Source organism: Sander lucioperca, chromosome 3 (assembly GCF_008315115.2).
Source record: "Sander lucioperca isolate FBNREF2018 chromosome 3, SLUC_FBN_1.2, whole genome shotgun sequence".
NCBI lineage: Eukaryota > Metazoa > Chordata > Actinopteri > Perciformes > Percidae > Sander > Sander lucioperca.
The window spans coordinates 43,290,698-43,315,144 of NC_050175.1; the positions used below are offsets into that span (position 1 = coordinate 43,290,698).

Sequence of the window (24,447 nt, forward strand, 5' to 3'; positions counted from 1 at the left end):
CATTTACACACATACATGTACAGGTTCTCATTCACATATTTAGGGACACCTATTTTCTGCCAAATGATGTTTGTTTTTTTACGTATAACCAGTATGTTTTTTAATCCAAGTCTTGTGTTCAAAGTCTACATAGAGTCTGCGTAGGGAGGACATCGGGGTGGATAGATGGGTCAAACAAACATGGGACTTTCACCCAGGAGATCTCTGTTTGTTCCTGTATGAAACCAAACTGTCAATGGCGTCCTATACACTTTGACCCCGCTACAAAAAAGACCTACAGTCTATGGTCAAAACACGGGAAACCCCAGATGAAACGTTCGAGAGTAATTGTAAATGTCACAGAATTGTACTCAGTAACAGTAACACAGCAGTTTTCAATAATTACATGCCACTTTGCAACACAGTAGGCTAATACAGTAGAGACCTAATTTATTGAAATGATATTTCAATATCGATCCAGCTTCTTACAATGTGCTGAGTGGCTCATGCTATTGCTTGGTGGCTTAACCGTACCGTAATGTTTAAAGGTTCAGCACGCTCATAGAGCTATTAACTTAAGTTAAAGTTATTTTTGAGTATTGGATTGTTTTGACCACGGTTAACAGCGCTAGGCTAACCCACGATTAGCCCATGAATTTGCCACCTAATGTCAGCTGTGTGGGTAGTCGATTAATCTAATGCTAAGTTAGCCAGCTAGCGCACCCCAATCTGTCTGCCTCGCTCCCCGTCGCTAAGAGACTTTTGTCGGGATGAGAGCCAGAGATGGGGACTCGAGTCTAAGACTCGGACTCGAGTCGCACTTAAGTCACACAAACAGCTGACTTCAGACTTGACTCGGACTCGACCCAAAAGACTTCAGACTTGACTTGAGCTTCGAGACTCGTCAACAACATGTTTTCATGCAATTATTGCTTTTTAAATCTAAATGTATTCATGTATTTCTATTTTCTTTTATTGCCGCATATATGTTGGGGAAACGTACGACGAGCTGCATGTCCCCTGCCCTTTGCCATAATGTGCAACGTAACGCATGCGTTATGCCTCATGTGCGCGCACATATAAAAAAATGCATTGACGATGGTGACACCAAGTCCTCCCGGAGTTGTGCCTTTTGTCATTAGTTTTGCTTTCAATAACTTGGTAAACAGTGGCAGTAAGCGAGCAGCTACATGCAAGGTGTGTGGCACCAAGATAAATGATGCCGGATCAACAACGTCGAACTTCATCAGGCATCTCAAAACACACCCAGGCAGGTCAGTTACTAGATAATGCGAAAGAGACGTTACATTTAGCATATATCGTCACAGGTAACAAGCTTACCATTGCAAAGTGTTGTGCTAATGCTGGGAATAGGCAAATAGTATCTTTATAGTTAGTAGTTGCTGAGGCTCGACATCCACGGCGCACAGGAGGCAGGACGCACGGATCCATCTCCCCAGGATCAAACGCTGTGTCGGGTGGGCAAACTCATGTGATGCTTAATGTGGAGACGCTGGTCTCACTAACCTCTCCTCCTCTGAGTCGGATCTCCCTTGCGCTTGACTCAGTTTCACTGAGCCTACTAACACGTAGAAAATAAATAAATTGCATTACATCAGTGAGTTCAAACTGCTTATTGTGCGTAATTTGGACTGACACTGTATTGTTGTTGTTCTGTAACTGGTGTGGCGCTGCCACTATTCTCTTGATTTCCACTTTGACATTAGACACTTTTATGAGTGAAAGAGAAGTTACATTTAGCATATATCGTCACAGGTAACAAGCTAACCATCGCAAAGTGTTGTGCTAATGCTGGGATTGCCTGGAAACAAGCAAATTGTATCTTTTATAGTTGTATCCATACGATGTGAGTGACAGACTTAGGTTAATATTTCACCAGGTCTGAGGGCTAGAGGGATGTGTTAAGTAGACCCCATAAAGTTCTCCTACAACTGATTTTGATACTGTACTGTATGGATGGTAGCTACAGGACATGCTTTGAATTCATAAGATTTAACAATACAGTGTTAGGGACATATCAGATGGCCAGAGACTTGAGACTTGACTTGAACTTTCCCCTCAAAGACTTGAGACTCGACCTGGGCTTCCAAAAAAATGACTTGTGAACATCTCTGATGAGAGCAAACCACAGCCGCGTGGACAGTTAGCCTCCAGCCAGCCCCTACAGGAACCCCAACCCAGCCAGCACAAACCCCAGCGCCGGTTGCTAACAATGCTAACGATGCTAACGACAATGACAGAAAGTTTAATGATCTGTCAACAACATGTTGAAACAATATGTTTCCCTCAAAACGTAATTAAGAAAGCAGTTGAGTTGTTTGTTCCGTATATCTACAGTATGTGTATACATATATATGTGTATACACACACACACACACACACACACACACACACACACACACACGCGCGCGCGCATGAAATGAACAGCAGTTCCTTTTCTCTTAGTCGTGGTTGAAAAAGAAATCACAAGGATATTCTAGACCTACTATGCAGATCATTGTTCTTAATCAATTAGAGTCAGATGTTTTCATTTAGAACTATTTAATTTCTGCTCCGGGCAGACGTTGATTCATATGATTTAAATTAAAACGACACTGGTTATAAGTCAAAAGGCAGTATACTTCCTGCTCCTCCACATCCATCAAGCCTAGACAAGTTTGATCTTGAGTAGACGCTCATGTCCCGGCAAATAAAAAAAATACAGTCCTTCCTGAAGAATCACACATTTGTCGGTGATGAAATCTCCAGACTGGGCTGTAAATATTTGCCGGTGCTGTATTTGTGTGAGCGTTTCATTAACGATCGGAGCTGACAAACACGCACGCTCATTGACCCCAGTCATCAAGGGAGAGCCTGAGACAGTAGTGTGTATTTAGTGTGTATTTGTTGGAAAACGTAAATGCCTCACATGAGGGATTGATGTCACCAACGGAGGAGGCGACTGCAGTGGAAATGAATCTGGTGTGGTAAACGTTTTCCGTAGCCAGCGCTCCTGGCTCTTATTTAAGGCCCTGTCAGAACTTGAAAGTGTAATTGATACAAATTCTAAAGTTTAATTTTTAAAGTTTACAGTCACAGAGGGTTCAGAGCTCCGGATTGTTTAAAATTGCGCTCACTCCCTTTTCATTAAAGCAGGATCGTCTGAAAACATTTGTTCATCAAAGGGTTGCTACAAATTAGACTTTGAGAAACTCAATTTGAAGCAAAGAAAAGCATTTCTTTTCCTCTGGGGAAAGCCAGAGTCTCCGCTGTGTTTGCATTTAAATATAAACTGGGCATAAAGATGCATGCAGTCATACAGACACAAACACACAGGCACACACACTACACACATATGCACATACTACCCCCCCAACTACATCCATTGGTAGTTCCCTCTAAACTGGCACAGACAACAGCATGAAAAGACCGGGCTATCATGTTGCACCCATGCTCTTAGATTGTTTCGTCTACTCGCTAAAAGTTGAAATTAACAATAGGGCCTCTGGAGACAATGGAGGAACAGGCGGGCATGTTGTAAATCTGGGTCTGGTCAGGGGGAAAGAGAGACAGAAAGTCAGATGGAGATGGCCAGGGCAGTGGAATAACATCTTAATCTATCTGAGGAGTGAACAGTGGCTGGTCTGTTTTTGGAGCACGCTGTCTTGGATGACTCCCAAGCAGAGGGGCAGGGAGCAGAGCCATCTTCAGCTGCTAGTCACTAACATGGCAGTAATAAGGCAGTGATGACCCTCCCAGGACTGGCGGCCAACACTCCCTCTGCCTCCCATCCTTTCGGCACAAACACACACATAAACACAGGCCGCGCACTTGAACAGATATACACTGCAGCACCAAATCTCTCTCTCTCTCTCTCTCTCTCTCTCTCTCTCTCTCTCTCTCTCTCTCTCTCTCTCTCTCTTTGATATATTGACTCCCCTACCTGCTTACCAGCTCCAATTCATTTGGAATGAAACTTAATAGCACGCTGAGAAGCACAGCAAGAGGTTAAAATGTGATGTACTACTACATTTATATGCTACACTGCATGGACCCAAATTTGAAAAACATTGCAATGTGTGACAATAATTTACTGACTGAAGTATAATCAATAAGGGCAATGCAAAGGCGTGGGGCTATTAATTTATGAGCTCTAATGCAAATGGAGAAGTAAAACAGAACTCAAGGCTAACAGAAATGAATAGAAGGCTGGTGCACCTGTTGCAAATGAAAACACCGTCAAACCGTTTCCTGTGTGTCTTTACAATGTCTATCCATCACTCACTCACTCACTCACTCACAGTGCTCTATACAATACAAAAATCATTAATGATTTAGGTTCCATGTAGCAGTCTCAAGGATTTTAGGATTTCAACTTTTCTGAACATGTTGAATGGCACACGAAGCTGCACACGTGCCTGTAAACACAAATATATCGCATTCATTTGAAAAACTGATGCTGAAAATCATTTATACCTCAGTAGTTAACATACAGGTGCGTTGCGTCCTTCATCAGTGATCTTTAGAAGGCAACAGGAACCACCAACATTATAAAAATCCATTATAATTTCATGAAATGCATTTGTATTTGCTTTTTATGGCCTTAAAAGCCCATATCCTTGTAACGCTTAAATTAGTTTTATACTCTGCATACAATGAATTTAAGCCACAGAGATCCATGTCAGCCTGCACAATACGGCTGGCAAACACTTTTGCGTGGCCACTTACACATATATGGTGGTGTGCATGTGAGAGTGCAACCCTCGCTGCTATGTATTGTTAGAAATTTGCATGCTTAAGTCCATATGGCAACTTCCTTTTGACCTGCTTTCCCATCCCCGATGCATTGTCAGGGCTGTCAGCCGATAAAGAATCACTTGACTTGCTATAACAAGTTCAAAAGGAGCTGATGACGCGCTGTTGATCCATGGAGAATCGGCAAAAGGAACACCCCTACTGCTTGCTGCTATCACTCCCATAGAGATAGCCATATTATTGATGGGGAATGGTTATGCTAATTTCTTTAGGGGAGGAAAACCTTTCTATTTTTTTTTTTTTTTTTTTTTTTTGTGGAAAATGCTCCAAAAAAAAGGATGAGAGAATAAAAAAGAATGTCATACTTATCAAACTGAATTCCATATAGCCATTTAAAGGAGCAGCATGAGAATCTGATTTTCATAGTGCATAATTAATGTGGAGTATCTTTTAAAGAGGAGGACGTGTTTTGTCTGGGAAGTGGAAGAAAGCAGATATTTAGGCTATCTATTAATGCAGGACACACACACGCGCACACACACACACACACACACTCTGACTCGTGAAAATAATATCTTTAAAAAGGCAAAATTACATTGTGAATATATAAGTATTAATATATTCAAAAAGAAAGAAGGGATGGATAATATTAGGCCAGTTTATATCTTAATATGCCTAAAAATACATGTGTATGTCTTTACATGTGCAAAAAGGTAAAAAAAAAAAAAAGATTAATCATTTTCTTTGAACAGCAGTTTTTGATGAAAAAGTTGTATGAAGTGAGTGAATTACATTCTTAAATGTGATTATAATAATAATAATAATAACAATACAAATAATATTAATAATTCTAATATGCTCTATGAGGTGCAGATTATGTTCACCCACAGATGGAGTGTCATGTGCTCTCTGTCTGAATGACCATTCACGTGCGTGCGTGCGTGCGTGCGTGCGTGCGTATGTGTGTGTGTGTGTGTGTGTGTCTGTGTCTGTGTCTGTCTCTCTCTCTCTCTCTCTCTCTCTCTCTCTCTCTCTCTCTCTCTCTCTCTCTCTCTGACACATACAGCATGCGACAACAAGCGGCGTGGAGAGGGGAGACAGGATGATGTGTGTGTGTGTGTGTGTGTGTGTGTGTGTGTGTGTGTGTGTGTGTGTGTGTGTGTGTTTGGGGAGGGGTGGTGGTCGTTACGCACAGGGTCTGTCATGAATATGACCCCGCGATCTTCCATTGTGGGCCCATGTCCGGTTCTGCGGACATGTGATAGCATCTCGGCCAGTGGCATTAATGTGTCTCTCGGTTCGACATTTTGAATAATCGGGGCTGTCTGCCGTCATCCTGCCACTAGCTGTCAGCAGCACCGTCTGTCTGTCTTATCACACTCCTCTACTCATGCGCTTACATTCGAGAAAACAAGCTGTCCTTGCAACAGAGCACTTGATACTTTTTTTATTATTACCAAACCGTTCCCATAATTACCCCATAATCATTATATAATCCCATAACAAAGCCTCCATTGAAGTCCTGTCTTTTGTCAACGCTGGGACACTGAATCTATAATTGCATTATTCGGTCTCTTCCACCCCCCTATAGCAGCATAATATATCAAAACCATTCCGCAAAGAAGCTTTTAGTTGCAAGAAACAGTTCGGCCTATACGGGACGTCTTCTTGTCGTTTGTGTGTGTGTGTGTGTGTGTGTGTGCGTGTGTTTTCTTTTACGCGTCGCAAAAAAAAAAGAAAGAAAAGTTGTGCCAACTTCAAGTTTAAGGGTCCTGTTGGAAATATGCCCCCCCCAAAAAATTTGCTTCTTTTGCAAACAGAGCGGGCACTTTGAACATTTCTTCAGAGAGGTGTGTAGAAATGCATCCGTTCACAAATTGGACTTGTCGCGTTATTGATATATCATATTTTCAAATCATTCCGTTCATTCTCTATTGCGCTCGCAGGCAGTAAGAATAAATCGTCAATACATTGAGAGAGGGGGAGAGAGAGAAAAAAAAAAAAAGAAGCCGAGTTCCCTGAGGAGCGGTTTTGCGTTTGTATGCATGGGGATTGGCAACACAACGGGGCTTATTTACATTAAATACGCCACAAGGTTACAGTGCAGATAGATGAGCGTCATTTTTATCACTCATTACTTCTCTTAAGCGGTGACTGACGCTCAGGACGCACGGGAGGCAACACTCATTTATCCTGGAGTTCTTTTAAGGCGAGCAGAGGAGGGAAAAGACTCGAAACAGTTCACTTTACAAAAAAAATAAAAAAGGTAAGGAATTTTACTTTTTGGAGTGATTTTTGTGACCTGGGTGTTTCTACCGCGGAGGGGTTGTTATCCAAGGCGATTTTGAACGCATGCACGGTGCCGAGAAGCGGCGAGGTTGGCTGCGTGTGAATGGTTATGTACAAGAGGGGGCAGATTTTCAAATTAAAAAAGAGTGTTTGTGGGCACTTCAAGGTCAGAAACAAACTAAGGTGCCGGGGAATCTGCTTTTTTCTCTCGCCACGGTGCCACAGGACATGTAATGATGAGGGGATTATTTCTGTAAAACGAGGTTTCTGTGCATCAGCTGCTTTTTTTATCCCTCTCCTCGTCAACGGCGAATACCGCAAGACCCGGGCTGTATCCAGCCAGGCTGTCGGCTCTGCTACGCTTTCTACAACGGAGTGCCCTTTTTTTTTAACGGTACAATGCATTTCACCTACCAGATAGGGGAGTCCAAGCTGAAAGATGAAGGGAATATATGCTGATGCCTGGCGAAAAGCATCAATGCAAAACGTTTACCTTTAGCAGACCGCGGCGCAGAGAGAGGGGCAGAAAAAAAAGCCAGAAGAGAGACAAGTAATAAAGCCGTTTTTCTTTCTTTTTTTTTAACATTTCAAAGTCAGGATGCGCGGCAGGGAGTAGGGACAGGATCGAGGAGTGGACAGGCTTTAACAGGTCCGAACTGAAGCGCACTTTTCATCAACACTCCCTTCCCCTCCGTCATCCGACAAGAATATGATTCGGTCAAATCATATGGACATGGCTCATTATTCAATGAACACTATCTGTCCCGACGCATCGTTTACGCACAGGAGTTAGCCGGCGCTTCGGCAAATTTAAAAGGTAAGAAGACGGAGAAGAAGTGTGGAGCTTCTACTACACCACTTGGCTTTTACTGAGGGGGGGCTTGGAGTGTGTTACTCGCTGGGAAGTCAGGTTGGAGGATTGGGTTTGTTTGTGAGGGTGCATCGCAACGGGGAACCCCCCCCCCCACCCCACTGATGTCTCCCCAATCATGATTAGAAAATAACAGAGCAATTATCCGGAGCAAGGGACGATCGAAAAACTGCGACAAATTAGCAGCTGGGACCGAGACACGGGCTGCGATGCTCGGCAACCTTCAAACTCAACGCGAGAAAGAAAAAAAAAAAACAATTATTAGAAATAAATTCTAATAAGTTCCGTTTACCCGTTGCATCGTGGTGTTTTAGGTTACTATGTAACGCTGCGTGTGCGTAAAAGGCGTTCGAGCGCACGGCTTGGCTTTGCGATGTAACTGCGAGCACAGATCCGCGACACTGTATGAGACTTTGAGAAAAGTCCAGCCGTGTTCTCCCGTGTTAACTGTACACGGGAAAACTTTCTACCGACAACCCGCACTTGTGCTGACAGAGCGGCCGGGGAGGGCGAATCAAAGTTTCCCGGCGCGTTTTTCCACCATGTGTCAAAAAAACTTGTGAGATGGAAGAAGAGCCGGTGAGACCTGCCATTTTGTGCAGTGATCGACCTCTCTTATGAATAAGCAGCCCCGGCATTCTGCTTAGAGAAAGACGTTGCGATGGTATTCGGACTCAGACGAGGCGAGGCGAGGCGAGGCGAGGGGGGTAAACGCGTACGGTATTAGCAGCGGTGGAATTGACATTTTTAGGAACCGGTGTCACTCTTGATGCGGGGGAGTTTGGTGGGGGTGCGGGTTTGGGTTTATTTGGAGAAAGTTGGAGCGAGTCAAAAGGCTACAGGAGGCTGATATCCGTGTCTGCATGTGGAAATTTAAAATGACGGAGCCCATAAACCAATAATATTAACGTATATATTTATGTTTTTTTCCGGGGGGGGGGGGTGGAAGAGCTTGTGGTGTGGACTATGACATGTCATTGCACTTCAGGAGTTCATCTCCTTTTTCATTTACCAGAGGTGGTTTATTTTTAGGATATCCTAAAGATCCAGCAGGTTGAGGGCGATTCATGTGCAAAAACAAAATAAAAAAATATCTGTAACCGGTTGCCGAATTCCCACATCGAGGCTCACATGTCCGAATTTGTGCTTGAATGATGGAGCAGTATTGAATTATTAGTAATATGTGGCACCAGGGATGAGCCTTGTAATCCCATTTAAAGCCTCTGTTCTGTGTCGCCCTGCGTCTTGGGTGGGGAGGACCCCTTTTTTTTTTTTTTTTTCTTGGAAGTGAAGTTGACCCCTGAGTGATCTGACCTGGGTTATCCTCCAGCTACTTCCAACAGCTCCCAGAGCTGCACAATGGCTGCGAAGACACATGTCATCCTTCCTAAAATACTCAACAATGTCTATTGCGTTGTTTTCCCCCCACTGTTTCCCTAACCTTCTCTAAAGTTGTCTCGAGCCAAAAGAAAGAGAAAAGAAAAAAAAATCTTTGCCTCTTCCTCATATTCATTGTGCAAAGGAAAGAGGATAAATAGATGTAGTGTGTGAGTTGAGATGCTGTCATTGTTTAATGGTATGCACCGGGCGGATATTATGTCTGAAATAGTGTCTGGGCGTAAACCCTTTTTTGTCAGCTCCTTTTCATTCCCTTATTGGAGATGCAATAGCAAATGGATAACTGTCCCCCCCCACCCTCCACGCTTCTCTCCGACAGTTCAGGCTGCCTTCACCGACCTGTCTGCCCTGCACTGGACCTCTTTTCCTTTCTACAAGTTCAAATGTTGTCATTCTTTTCCGTGGGGGGGATATTTGGGAAGAGAGAGTGTTTAAGAAAAGGCCTTGCTTTGCAAAGAATGGCCTGTTTGAGGAATTCATCTAATGAATTTGGTGTTCAAGGCCTCGGTGGTTTGTGTTAGCAATTTATTTTCATATTATCCATCAGGCCTACTTGAGATTTTTCGCATTCATCCGGCAGTCAGGTTCCATTTTAATATTACATCCTACTCACTGATGAATTATCCATTTCATTGTCAGTATTGTTGTCATTAAAATAATTGGGCTTCTAAAATATGCAAGCATTATTTATCTTCACTTGGTGGCAAGTTTAAATAGATACATGTGCAATGTTTATGGATGGGATGTTTTTATTTCTTTATTTTGGAGTCAGTGTGAGATTTATAAGAGCAGAAAGCTGCACACATGTACTGTACAGCACACGGATTTTTGACATTTTTCTTGAGCTGCAACTTTCTGATCGACAGAGCCCAAAATGTGTTCCAGGGAGCCGGCCTGTATGCGAGCGCTGTTATTGGCTGATCTTGTATTAGTTGCTTTCCCACCTGTGCCTGGGCCGTGTCAGTGTTGCTAAGGAGGCCGCGGGCCGTGACTGACTGCGGCGATACACATCTCTCAGCTGAAAACCAGGCTGGGGGGGGGGGGAGCGATGAGAGAGACAAGGGGGGGAGAGAGAGAGAGAGAGAGAGCATGGCATGCAAAGGATGGCATCAAATCAGTCCTCTTTTCAGCAGGCTGTCTGTCAGTCAGTCAGCCACTCAGTTCACCGTGGAGGAGACCCACTCGACTGAAGCCGACGCGTTGTCAGTCCGACACCCGGTGAATTATTTTGCATGTTGACATGTACACAATCAGATTTTTTTGTTTTGTTTTTCTAAAAAGGAAAAACAGTCTATAAAAAAAAAAAAAAAAAATCCCACACTCATTTAACAAACACGCATAAAGAAGGCAGCACATGAGGAGACATCCCATCGCAAAAACACACAAACCCACAGTGAAGTGGTCGCATAAAATTACATAATCTAGCAGTACAGAAAATATGTGTGTATAATCAATGGGACAACACATAAATCCAGTTCTCCTGTTGCAGTCAGTGATGTGTGCATCTGCACGCACGCACGCACACACACACACACACACACACACACACACTCAGAGTGTAGTCCACAGTCAGTCACACAGGCAGCCTCACTGTGGCTAGTTGATCCCCTTCTCATGTAATTAAAGGGGAGAGGGGCTCCAGCTGTACAGGCTGCGAGGCCAGGGCTCCCAGTCCGCTGGGATCAGGGCGCTGGTGGGCAGGCCAGATCAGGCCAGCTCTGCTCATCAGACAGCCATTAATTGATATGTGCAGTCATTGTGGAAAGCACCCTCCTCTCTCTCTCTCTCTCTCTCTCTGTCTCTCTGTCTCTGTCACCTAGTGGGTGAAGGCTTTGGATAGAGCTGCAAAGATTCATCCGTTAATCGATTAGTTTTCAACTGTCGAATCAATGGCCAGATATTCTGATACTCTTGATTCTCATTTTTGTTGAAAAAAAGTCCAACATTCTCTGACTCCAGCTTCTTAACGGTGAATATTGTTCTAGTTTTTTCTCTCCTCTGTGACAGTAAAATGAATATCTTTGAGTTGTGGACAAAACGAGACATTTGAGGACGTCATCTTGGGCTTCTGGGAAACACTTATCGACATTTTTTTTTTTTTTTTTACCATTCTCTGGCATTTTATAGACCAGGCAACTAATGGATTAATGATGAAAATAAGAACAGATTAATCCATGAAATCGTTGGATGCAGCCCTACTTATCTGTGGATTCTGGTGTCGCTTCTTCTGGTTCCGAGCTGCTCTCTCTTCACACAGGCAACGGTGAAAGGCATGCTGCGTACATGTATTCCAGTATGCCTGTATGTACTGTATGTGAGAGAGAGAGAGAAAGTGTGTGTGTGTGTGTGTGTCCCGCAGGGGGCAAGGATGGTGTTAAAGGGGCTGTAACACACAGGCGTTAGTCTGGGTTGAGCCTTGTAGCTCCATGACCCTGATCTCCAGAGTTCAAGCGAAGATGTCGGCGATCTGGGCTTGCAGTTGCCGCGTGAGGCTAATATGACAAGCACTCTCTTGCATGCACTCGCGCGCGCGCACACACACACACACACACACACACACACACAATCGAAAGCATTGACTCAAATGTGGGATGTGAAGTCAAGAAGAGATTGTCCTGACCACAACACATCACACACTAGATTTCACACGTTAGACAGAAAGACCTCAAACGTGGAGATTTTTTTATCACATTTGTTTGAATTTCTGTCATCGAAAATGTTTCAAATCACATTTGCTTTTTTTCTGGCACCACCAGCCCACAGGGTGTGATGCCCAACTTTATTTCTGAGGAACAGTAATTAGGATTTATTCCGCTATTAAATCGCAGCGGGGAAGTTTTCCAAAGTTAGTGCCACTGACCTTTGCTCAATATTTTGCCTTTTTTTTTTTTTTAGGATCTCATTTGTTGAAAAGAATATGTAAAACCGATGAGTATCATCTCTTCATCCTTCACATTAAGTGCTGATGTCCTATCATGTTCCAGTTACTTCTTATTCAACCTCAAATTCTACATATTGCTTTTGTTAGAAATTAGGACCAAAGTAAAACTGATTGCAGAAAGGCTGCCTCTGTTATTGGACGATATATATAAAGCAAATATGGAAGATACCATTATCCAGAAATGAATATGCTATCAATTAGAATCTACTGTAGCTGTGTGAATGATCAGCTTTATTGAATCATTGTTTGAATGTTCGTGTCTCATCCTGTACTTCTGAGTCGGAGTGTATGATATTTTCCCCCCCTGGTATGTTCTTCGCCCTGAGAGCTTGATAAGGACCTTGGTGGGGGGGGGGTTAATCACGGACGTCAGTTTGATCTAAGAATAAAGAGTGTGGGGCAGATGAGGCGCTGACAGATAGGCTCGACTCAGTCCTCTCATGCCGGGGTGCCATCACAAGGAGCGTCTGCCTGTCTGGACAGCCGGGGGTGGGGGGGTGTGTGGGGGGGGATCAGGACAGTAGGAGAGGTCACAGAGGAGAGAAAAGAAACTAGAACATGTTCACATTTGAGATGCTGGAATCACAGAGGTTTGGGACCTTTTTTGTTCATAAAAAAAATGCGATTCAACGTGATCCTAATAGTTGGCAATTCATTTAATAGTTGACAACTAATCAATGAATCGATTAATCTTTGCAGCGCTAGTCTCAGAGGGAGAGGTTGGGAAGCGAGCGTGTGCAAAGAGGGTCTATTCTTTAAAAAAAAAAAATCTTCCTCTGTCACAATCTCCCTCTGTTTTCAGAGGCAGACCTGGTTAAATAAGCCTGGGAATGTGTATGCAGGCAGGTCGGTGTGTGTGTAGGAGTTTGCATTTGCAGCTGTGTGTGTGTGTGTGTGTGTGTGTGTGTGTGTGTGTGTTTTCAGGGCTGGTCTCACTTCTCAGCCTTGAGAAAGTCCAGTGTCCAGGCGATGCTGCGGCCTTGCCCTTTCTCTCTCTCTCTCTCTCTCTCTCTCTCTCTCTCTCTCTCTCTCTCTCTCTCTCTCTCTCTCTCTCTGTGTATTCAGTGGGCGCTCACACATATTACCAACAAGGACTGTGTCCCAAAAACACGTAAAACACCTTTATCCTCCCAACCTGTGATGTTGCTCCTTTGTTTGCCCCCGGCTTACCCGCTGAGCCCCCTTGGCATTAAGGCATTATTGACTTTGGCTTTAGTTTGATAATTTTGTCCTCCAAGTTCGTTAGCATTTTGGATTTAAGAATGCGTCATGCAATGTCAGGACCGTTCCCCCCCCCCCCCCCCCTTTTGATGTGTCGAACGGCGCTCTGTTTTCAGCTGTGTCATTTCCATAGACAACAGCTTAACACAAACAGGCAAGCACACATCAATCAGAGGTCCTGAAGCAGAGAATTGTTACTGCTTAGCATTCAGCCGCACTCAGCTAAGACAGTGGTAAATACCTCCAGTGTTGATGAGATGGAAGGTTATATATGTGTGTGTGTGTGTGTGTGTGTGTATATGTATATGTGTGTTCTTGTTTAACTATATTCGTGGGGTCCAAAAACTGGGAATACAGTATACTTGTGGGGTCCGGACAGCTTTGTGGGGCCAAAATGCTGGACCCCACAACTTTAAAGGGCTGTTTGAGGGTTAAGACTTGGTTTTAGGATTAGGGTTAGAATTAGGTTATGGTTAGGGTGAGGGTAAGGGTTAAGGTTAGGCATTTAGTTGTGATGGTTAAGGTTAGGGTAAGGGGCTAGGGAATGCATTCTGTCAATGACGGGTCCCCACAAAGTGTGTGTGTGTGTGTGTGTGTGTGTGTGTGTGAGAGACGGGGTTATGTCTATTACCCACTTCACATACCATCACCGGCCGCATCGCACATGTCATGTCTGCTCTTTAGCTGCTCTAGCTCTCGGATGTGACCTGTGTAAACTTCTCAGACCTCTGCTAATGAGCAGCACAAGATGGAGGGGGAGAGAGAGAGAGAGAGAGAGAGAAAGAAAACGGAGTGGGTGAGGATGCTGAGAGAGAGAGAGAGAGAGAACTCCTGCACCTTTAATTATGATCAAGAGGTTTTCACCAAAGGACGGAGGCGTTGCAGTTCTGTTACGCTCGTAAATCTGGCCCCGGATGCCGTATATTGTGTCGAACGATTACTGTACGCCATTATAGTGCATATTCAACTGCCTCTCCAGCACCTGATTTGCATAATTGGATCTTTAATGAAACTTGCCTCGTGGAACAAAAAAAATACAAAAAGAGAGATGAAAAAAGTGGTTTGGCGTGAGGGTGTTGGGTTGTGGGTTGTGTGGGGAGAAAATAACACATTGTAGACGAATGCCCCCTCAAATATATGTTGGACTCATTTCTTAAAAGAGTTTTGAAGAGGTGAGGGGGGGGGGGTTGCTGCTGAAGGTATCAGGAAGAGAGATAACATAATAAGTTTTGGGGGTAAGTGACCTGCTCAAAAATCAGCCTTTTCTTTAAGTGACAACAAATCCAAACACTTAAATTAAATAAATAACATTAAAGATGAGGAATAACTTTATAGAGATAACTTACCTGCCCTTTCCATCTGTAGTCTCATTGTGAGAACAACCGATGAGATCTCAAATCAAAGACCTTTACACCTCCAGCATTCAGTACAAGTCATTTTGGAATTTTTCTTTCTTCGTTTTCCTAAATTTAAAAAAAATACTTAAAGGTCCCATGACATGCTGCTTTTTGGATGCTTTTATATAGGCCTTTGTGGTCCCCTAATACTGTATCTGAAGTCTCTGTTATATAGGCCTTCGTGGTCCCCTAATACTGTATCTGAAGTATCTTTCCCGGAGGGTGGGGGTGTGGCCTTGACCAACTGCTACTTTGCTTGTTTGCAAGCCATGATGTCTCTCTCTTTCTCATGGGTGGACCAAATTCTCTGGGCCGGCAGAGCAGAGAAAGGGGAGGTAACCTTTGCCCTTATGACCTCATAAGGGGGAGATTCCAGATCGGCCCATCTGAGCTTTCATTTTCTCAAAGGCGGCGCAGGATACCCAAGGCTCGGTTTACACCTATCACCATTTCTAGCCACTGGGGGAACATAGGCAGGCTGGGGGAACTCATATTAATGTTAACAAACCTCATAAAGGGAAATTTTGGGGGGACCTTTAACTTTTAACTTGACAATGGGCAGTCAGAAAACATTCCTATGAGCCTAGAGAGTGCCACATCCATGGAACGGTATAGATTGGGAGAGAAAAGAGGGTTACACTTTACTTGAAGGTATCTACATAAGAGTGACATGACACTGTCATGAACGTGTCATAAACGTTATAAACAAGTCACAAACATTTATGACATAATGCTTCTTTTAGTAAGTGTCATTGGTTTTTGTCAGGACAAGTTATGGTTAGAGTTAGAGTTATGGTTAGGGATAGGGTTCATGTGTTCATGACAGTGTCATGTCACTCTTATGTAGATACCTTCAAGTAAAGTGTTAACGAAAAGAGATACAGATATAGAAAAGAGAGAATATACAGTAGGTAGAGTGATGACAGGACCGAGTGGGGGGGAAAAAAAGGTAGGTCAAGGTATCGGGGTGACCTGCTCTGGCCCGGGCGCTCGCACATCAGCGGCAGTGCTACAAATAGGATGAGAAGTGACTGTGAAAGCTTGTACATTCCCCGCCAGGTCTCGCGGGTTAAGACTACAATAGCGGGATATTCTCTAGCCCGGGGGGGGGATTTCAGCTCCTCTTCTGTCGACACTCATTGCACCTACTTGTTACTCAGGGAAGATGGCTCTTTTGTAGAGCAGCCGATTCCGCGCTCGCCTGCTGGAATTCCTCAGTCGCAAATATTTTGACAATGCCTAATCTGGAGCTGTCTTTTTTTTTTTTTTTTTTTTTTTTTAGGGGGTGTGGGTTGCTTGGAGCTTACTTGCAGCGACTGAGTGATGCTTTTTTCTTACATATGCTTGTGCATTTTAGGGCTGCAACTGACTGATTTTCACTATCGATTAATCTGCCGATTATTTTCTCGATTCATGAGAAAATTCATATGAAATGCCAGATAGTAGCGAAAGATGTCCATCCCTGTTTCGCAAAAGTCCAAGGTGATATCTTCAAATGTCTTGTTTTGTCACTTCCAAACCCAGAGATATTCAGTTTAATTTGACATAAAACAGAAAAAGAGCAAGAAAACTTCATATTTGAGAGGCTGAAAACAGCATTTTCTGCCATTTATTGTACTCTTTACGATTAACTGCTCATACAAAATAGCGATCTACTAATCGTTGCCGCTGAACGTGAATTAGGAACTCCTTGCATATCTAGTAACAATGTGTCTGTCTCACAAATGTGCATTTACATGTGTGCGTTTGTCTAAAAGTTTCCGTTCCGTGGCCGGGTTGGCTCAGTGGATAGAGCAAGCGCACATATATGCATGTCTTCCCCCTCTCTCTCCCCTTTCTCACCTGTCCTGTCCATTAAGGGCGGAAAAAGCCCCAAAAAAATAATCTTTAAAAAAAGTTTCCGTTCCCTTTGCCTGCTTTTTGTGCGTGTGTGTCTGTGGCAAGGCATCCGTCTTAATTGCTTGATTCAAGTCCAATTCCTGTGAAATTTCTGTTTCCCTCAGCCTTCGGGAGGTGAAGGTTAAAATCCTCCTAGTGCCACTTTCGCGCCAACGTGAGGTCAACGGATAATAGCGGGTTATTTGTCTTGTCTCGCTGAAGGATCCATTGCTTGAAAGTGACACGAGTGAGAGAGGCAGGGGAAAAAAGAACTACATTTTTTTTAATCAACACGTTAGGAGAGAGGGGACTATTGGGTAGCTCTCGTGTCTCTGCCGTGAGTGCCCCTCCATTCAAAAGTGGGACGGCCAGTTGTTAATCGAGTGCTAATGTTAAAAAACAACCAACACGCTGATGGTGCGTTAAAGCGTTTGTGCGCGCTTAGCTGCCTGCAAGCAGTGGGTTTCTGTGTGTGTGTGTGTGTGTGTTTCCACTCCACATCCGTGGGAGTGGATCATGTGTCAAAGCGGTTTACAGGTGGCTGCAGGGCAGCAGCTCTACAGAGAGGTGTGTGTGGGGGGGAAAGGCAGGCAAGGTTCAAGTACCTCCGAGGCTGTGACGGCGCTGAACAGAGCAACGGCAGCATCTGAGAGGACCCTTCAAAAGCCTCCTTATCGCTCTCCTCACATCCAGCGTTTCACTCTTTCTTCTTCCGTCTCTCTGCCGCGGCCTCTGTCATCCCTCTGTCCTTCTCTCCCACTCTTGTCTCTCATTTCTCCTATCCTTTTTTTTTTCGTCTTTCCTCACTTCCCATTTGTGCCATCTGCCGCTCGGGACTTGTTGCCAGAAATGACAAGAAGTTACCCTTTTGTCTGAATTTAATGTTGTTTCGGACCCCAGGAAGACCAGCTGGTCGTCTATAGGCGTCAGCTAATGGGGGTCCTTATAATAAACTTACATCTATTGTTACGTTACCAACTCCGAAAGCATAGGCGTGGATTTTTATTTATTTTTTTGTGGGGCGGGGATTAAGGGGATATGTCCCCCCCCCATTATAGACTTGTGTGGCGTTTGTGGTATTTATGTTAACAATTAGTTTCCACAGCATATACTGTATTGTAGTTTCTGTGTGCGCTTACCATATTTTACATGAGTGATAAGCCAGGTAGCCATCAGACTCGGCCTGATTGCGGTTGAGTGTCAGTTGACTCGGCTGTGTTCCCCCAGACCCACCACCCCCCCCAATTATAATGTGCCCCCCCCCCTCCCAATGTTGAAACAAAACCTATGCCCTTGCCCAAGAGAACTTTGTAAATTGCTTTCTAAAATTGGCCAGAAATCACCTTAAAATCCTAACATCCTCTTCTTTAAGTATTTGCAAATCCAGCTATGTGTCCCTTTTAAAGCTGGATCAAATTAAAGATGAGGAATGAATTCACAGAGAGACAACTTTTCTGTCATTTCCAGTGGAACCCCCTAGCCTCATTGTGAGAACAAGTGATGGAAACAAATCAAATGTGTAATATCCCTCCCCCATCCCCCCTTTCACTTCTAACACTCAGAACAGTTGATCCCCCTCCAGACGACTATATCTCCCAGTCGGGGGGGTGGGGGGGTTATTAGGAGCCAACATAAATCCAGTTTGCAGCAGGAAACTGCTGAGTTCTCTCCTTAACAGTTGTAGCGGCGTCTCCTACTAGCACAGGTGAATGAACTGCAGGGACGAGCTGGTTAGGATGATACATCCCTTTCACGTATCTTGACCTTTTTATTAAAAAACACGTGACCCATGACGTCTTATCTGGCCTGACAACACACTGCCTTACCCATCTACAACAATTTGGATAGCTCCAGTGGAGTTTTCAGTGGAGAGTTCTAGTGTCGAACAATCTCACGAGTGCTGCTTGAAAATACTTTTACACCTCGGCATTCAGGAGGAGTCCGTTTTTTTTCTTTTCGGTTCTCCTAATTGGTCACATTTAAAAATACTTAACTTGACAATTGGCAGTCAGAAAACATTCCTATTAGCCTACGGAGTACCACATCCATGGAACCGTATAAATTGGGAGAGAAAAGAGATAAATACACAGTAGGCAGAGCGATGACAGGACCGAGCGGGAAAAAGAAACACTTAGAGAGGAACGCGGCGAGCAGAAGGAGAGAAGGGAAGCGAGACAGAGAGACAGAGAGGAGGGATGATGTACTTAACGCTATCTGTAGGCTTCCGTCTCAACAAGCTGCTGCCACAGATCCTGGGAGCCCAGCGTTGATAAATTCGGTTTGATAAAAGTCACTGAAATGCCGGCCTGTCTGCACACCTCTATTAAGAGCCGGTACATTTGTCACAGCCAGTGGAAGTCAACCAAAGGGTTTTAATGTCACATCAGGCTGAATTAAAGACTCAATCGGAAGCCCTGAAAGGTTTAGGTTTTTATTTCAAGTGACAGTAGTGGTGGTACAGCTGTGGCTGGCGCTAAAGATTACTGGGCTCTAGTTGATCATGGCAGTCGTTTTACATTTTATATTTGGCTATTGGGAATTTTGTGATTATTCGTTGCTCATTTTAGCCTGGATGCTCATTTTGTATCTGATGACTTTGTGCGAGGGAGGGGGGGGGAGTGTATGTGTGGGGGGGATGTAGAGGTTGAGCTCATCTCATGTCTGGTATTATTTTTCTAATTCTTTTTTTTTTTTTTTTTTTAATCAAGAGAAATTAGATCTATGCTGCATTAATCATCAGCCTTCCTTAATGCAGCAAACTGAGGGAGCATTTAAAAAAATAAAAAAATAAAAAGGCTGCGTTTTAAAAAACACACAACTTTCCCCCCGAGAAGCCCCTTAATACCATATTACTGTTCTCCATTTATGCAAAAGTAAACAAGTAAACCCAAAAGGCAAATGAGCATTCCAGGCGTTTAAACACACAGCCTTCTGTAAACGCCTGGCGCAGCAGCGACCACATCTCCAAGGCGTAGCTGCATGAGACGCAGAGTAAGCCTTGCTACTGTGCTTTTTTTAAATACAAAAAAAGTAAATATATGTGTTTTTTCTTGCTCTTATTTGAGGAAAGGATATTCCAAAACAAGTTCCTTTTTTTAAGCTTTTTTATTTTCTGGAACATCATTACCGTACGACAGCAAAAGGCCTCTGTTAAATATCAGAGAATATTAAAAGCTTAGGGACTGTACAGGAAATACATGGGTAGGGAGAGGGGGCTACATCTACAATTGGTTTTATTCATGAAAGAAAGACCCTCCGCAGCCTTACCAAAAAAAAAAAAAAAAAAAAAAAACTGCACCACCGTTTTTCCCAATAACTCCAAACAATAACCTTCAGTTGCTGATGAATGGGAACTTAAAGAAATTCATACAAAATATTTGATCTTTCTTTCCTTGCTTCTCTTCTTTCCACACACACGCACACACACACACACACATGCACACACGCACACACATACACACACACACACACACATCACAAACAATCAGTCGATCCCACCTGGTGTTGTATTTAATTAGGTAAAATACACATTACATGTGTGTGGGCGCGTGCATGTGGGCATGTGTGTTTGTGTGAGTGCATTTGCTCGCCAAGAGCTGTCAGTCTTTCATGAACTGCTTTAAAAGCTGTTGTTCAAGGTGGGAGCTAAATGCTATTTATCTATTATTTATCGCCGTTATTACTGGGGTTGAATTTATAAAAAGAGAGCTCTCCGAAGTGGCAGAATTCCCTCGGCGCCTGACTCTTTTCCTTTAATACCTCTTTTAAGTCATAAGATACGCTCCCATCCCCTGCCAGGAAAAAAAAAGAAACCTTTAACAGATCTCCCGCAATTTCTCCGACAATTTCCTCCAATCATCTTCTTTTTTTTTTTTTAAAAGCCCACCTCATCATCCTCTGTCTCTCCAGCCCCCAGCCACGTCTTCCTTTTTTTCGTCTTTTGTTTTGATCCATGTCTTTTTTGTTGTTATTATTATTATTATTATTATTATTATTCTTGATCGTGAGCTGCAGTTGTTTTCTTCGCCTCGAGATTTTATCTCTTTTGTTGTGTCGTTGGCACCAATCGTAGTAATGGGGGAGAGAGTTAAGTGGAAGTGCTGTGGCCTGGGCCCTTGTTCAGCTTGTCTGTCGGCTGCTTTGGTAAACGGGACTGTCAGATCTGCACGGAGAGATGTGTGTGTGTGGGGGGGGGGGGGGGGGGGGCATCATGCATCCATGGTGTGGTTGAAGGCCTGAAGGGTGCGGAGGTGTGAGTCCACACTTCACTTCTGCTCACCTGTTCACAATGTGTGTCCCAAAAACTGGTAAACACTCTCTGTTACTCTATGGAGCTCGTTAAAGAAAGAACAGGAGCAGGAACGTAGAACGCTTACAAGTTGTTCATTTCCCAGTTTGAACTGACCCAGTGTATGATGGTAACATGGGCGATTTTAGACCCTTTTTCGGGGGGGCTCAAGCCCCCCTAAAAATGATAATTATTTTTTTTCCTAAATCAATTTTGTTATTTCAAGTGAGAGTTTGAGAACTTGTCTGTTAGTGACAGAGGACAAACAATTACAGGTTCAAAGGCCTTGAAACAGGTTTAATATCCTGTGTGGCTGACGCCGATGCTATGCACCTGTAACCCACTCAAGGAAAGGGTTAACAGAAACGGAGTGTTGGCCAATCGGAGGTGGTTGTGCCAGACTCCCGCCTTTGGCTGAGTCTCTATCTGATCTGTCAGAGGGAGAGCAGGAGTGCGGTTGTGAAGTTTAACGTTGGTAGTCCCTGGAGAAGAAGAAGTTGGTAATTTTAGGTGCAGATTAGAACCCAAATAAAACGTAAGCAACTAAAATTGCCGAATTTTGTAACATTGTGTCAAATTGGTCGTTGGTCAACAGTGACTTATAAAGTGTCAGGTTTAGTTCCATCATTGTGTCAAAAAAAACGTTAGCTGACATTGTTGTTCAGTAGCTAGCTCAGAGATTATCGGCTAATTAAATTACTGATTTAGCAGGGGGAGGGGGGGGTTAACACTTTTGCATGCACTATATTCGTGTCACATTCTCATTAGGGGCTCAGCCCCACTAAAAGTTTGATCCTATGATGGTAACTCCATTTGTTACCAAATCACATGTAGGGAAATGGCTTTTTAAAAGTATAGTTTATTACAGCATCTTATTTTTCGTATGTTATGACAACACTGTGCTCACCAAAAGCGACCGCTGCAATTTTGGATTGTGGTAATGTGGTTAAAAAGAAGTCAGACGAGGGATGTGACGTGCAGTAAGACACCTGGATAGATTTTAAACAAACTGACCGAGCTGCGTGTGGCACGGTGAGTCAGTCTCGCTGCCATATCGTCTCAATAACCAAGCGCGGTACCAAAGCAAATAAAAAAATAATCCCTCATAGATCGAAAAGCATTTTCCCCATAGAGCACCATTATAAAAGAGACATTACACCTCAAACTGTAAACAAAGTCAGTTATTAGCATGCACGGCTCTAGGGATGATGTTGATTTTGATGATATTTATGTTCCCCCTCAGGATGAATAATAATAACTTTGTTTTCATCTAAGCACCATCATCAGGTCAAAATTTTAATTTGTCCAATACTTTGATTTCTAAACAAAATACCTTCGCAACTGACATTCCCATCAGCCTCGGATGTCCTTTGTGTTTAGTGTTGGTTAGCAAACGTTAGCATGCTAACACACTAAGCGAATATAGTGATATCACTATGGCCGCATAATATATATATATATATATATATATATATATATATATATATACACACACACATATTTATATACAGTATATGACCATATATGTTGTTTGGGGAGTCATAGGCAGTCAAACTATTATGTCATGTAGGTACGAGGATGTGCTTTTTGGTACTGTACTAGTACTAGCAGCTGTACTAGTTGTATTCATACAACTTTTTTTTTAATGCAACAAGGGATTTTACAAGGGATCTTCAGATAATGTGGCTAAACCTTTGTCACATTACCAATTTACTGACCACTCTGGTTTCTTGCTGTGTCTGACTTTTTGTTGCCATGTCACCATGTCCGTAGATCTCAGCCATGACTTTGCTGAGTAAAATCTTATGATAACCAACAGAAATGAAGGCCAGAACCTGTGAAAATGAGCTCCAGGTTGCAACAAACCAGCGTTATCCTTTCAGCCAGAATTTAAACCCGGTAAAGAAGTTCTTAAGTCTTTGAAATTGACATACGGCTTTATCGAAAGCCCCGTACGTTCATTTAGTTCCACAGCACAGTTACTTAAACACTTATTGCCCCCTTCCTGTCCTGACGGAGCTTCCTCCACACTTCACCCGGCCTGTGACCCCCCGTTGACCAGAACTTACTCTGTCACAGGAAGTCCTTCAACTCTGTTCTCATATCCTCCTAAACACCTCCCCGCCAACAGGGCAATCTCATTGCAGCGCTGCTTCGGATTAGGGCTCAGAGAGGTTTTGCTCCACATAAGGGAAGTTGAGTTTGAGTTTATTTCTCTCCATCTCCCTCCTAGCCTCCGTCTCTCTGATTGCCGATCAGCCCCCGAGTGCTTTGAGGCGCTCTTGCTGGATCCCTGTGATTAGAGTAAATGGCTTCCCCCCTGCTCGCCGGAGATCAGGGTTGGTTGGTGTGCGGGGTTGAGTGGGTGTGAGGTGGACTGAGGAGGATGCGTTGAACAGCGCAGGAAAAACACAGAGGGTGAGGATGTGGAAATTGACGGATGGAAAGGCGAAGAGCACAGAGAGTAAAAGTAGACACAACGCATAAGTTAAGTGTTTGACGGCTGGTCAGGGTGGAAGCCCATGGGTGACAGGATCCTATAGGTAGCTATAATTCCATGTTTGCTTCATATCACATTTTTGGTAAAAAAAAAACTAGCTTTAATGAGGGGGAAAAAAAACACACCGCATCAGCCACCCATTGGTAATTCTATTCTCTAAATAGGACATTTGGGGATTTTTTTGCAGCTCCACTGTCTCCCATTTAGCATTACAAATGGTGCGTCCCACAAGAATGAAACATGGCAGCAAGCATGCCAATTTCAAGGTATTAGGTGCATATTATATTATTGTTGAATTTTAAAATAAATTGTAACTGATTGCCATCTTGGCAATTACGTCCTCTCAGAATAACGGGAAGGTGGCATCATACTCTCAGGAGTGTTTCCAGACTCAGTCGGCTCAGGGGGGAGTGATGGTCTACAGCAGTGGATGGATCTCCTCTGCAGGCAGTGTACTTAGCAGAGACGTGTGTGTCTGTGTGTGTTTTTTGATATATGTGGCCTGTAATAAATTCTCAGCCCGCAGGTGTGCTGAATCCTCCGTGTGTGTGTCACCTCTGTCTGTAAGAAGTGTGCTTTTCCTCAGTACGCCGTCTCTCTGACTCGGCATTGTGTACCAGTACCTGTCGCACACGTGTGTGTGTGTGTGTGTGTGTGTGTGTGTGTGTGTGTGTGTGTGTGTGTCAGTTACTGCTGGGAGGGGCATTTGATCCAGCCGAGGCTCGTTTTTGTGTGGAGCCCAGCGGAGAGCAGCGGAGGTCAGTCTCCTCCTCAACACCCCTTTTTCATCCAATTTCTGTGGCTGCGGGCGGCTGCTTGCCGTGCTTTTGTTGCCGGAGGTAATCTGTGAAGTGATCTTAATTATGGAGGTTCGGCCTGTTCCTCTCTTCACCCCACCTCTCTCTCTCTCTCTCTCTCTCTCTCTCTCTC

The 24,447-nt window shown here is 43.7% G+C and overlaps 1 protein-coding gene across 2 annotated transcripts in view; it reads left to right on the plus strand.

Moving 5' to 3' along the window:
• The first annotated feature begins 6,474 nt into the window (after positions 1-6,474).
• The window catches only part of znf536 (zinc finger protein 536), a 281,952-nt gene continuing 263,979 nt past the window's right edge, over positions 6,475-24,447 (plus strand). Inside the window, exon 1 of one of the 2 annotated variants that reach the window (XM_031290669.2) lies at positions 6,475-7,000. The gene's annotated coding sequence lies outside the window, so the exon portion shown is untranslated. Of the gene's footprint in view, positions 7,001-7,362; positions 7,841-24,447 lie in introns of those variants that run through there. The other variant, XM_035999791.1, reaches the window with a different exon arrangement.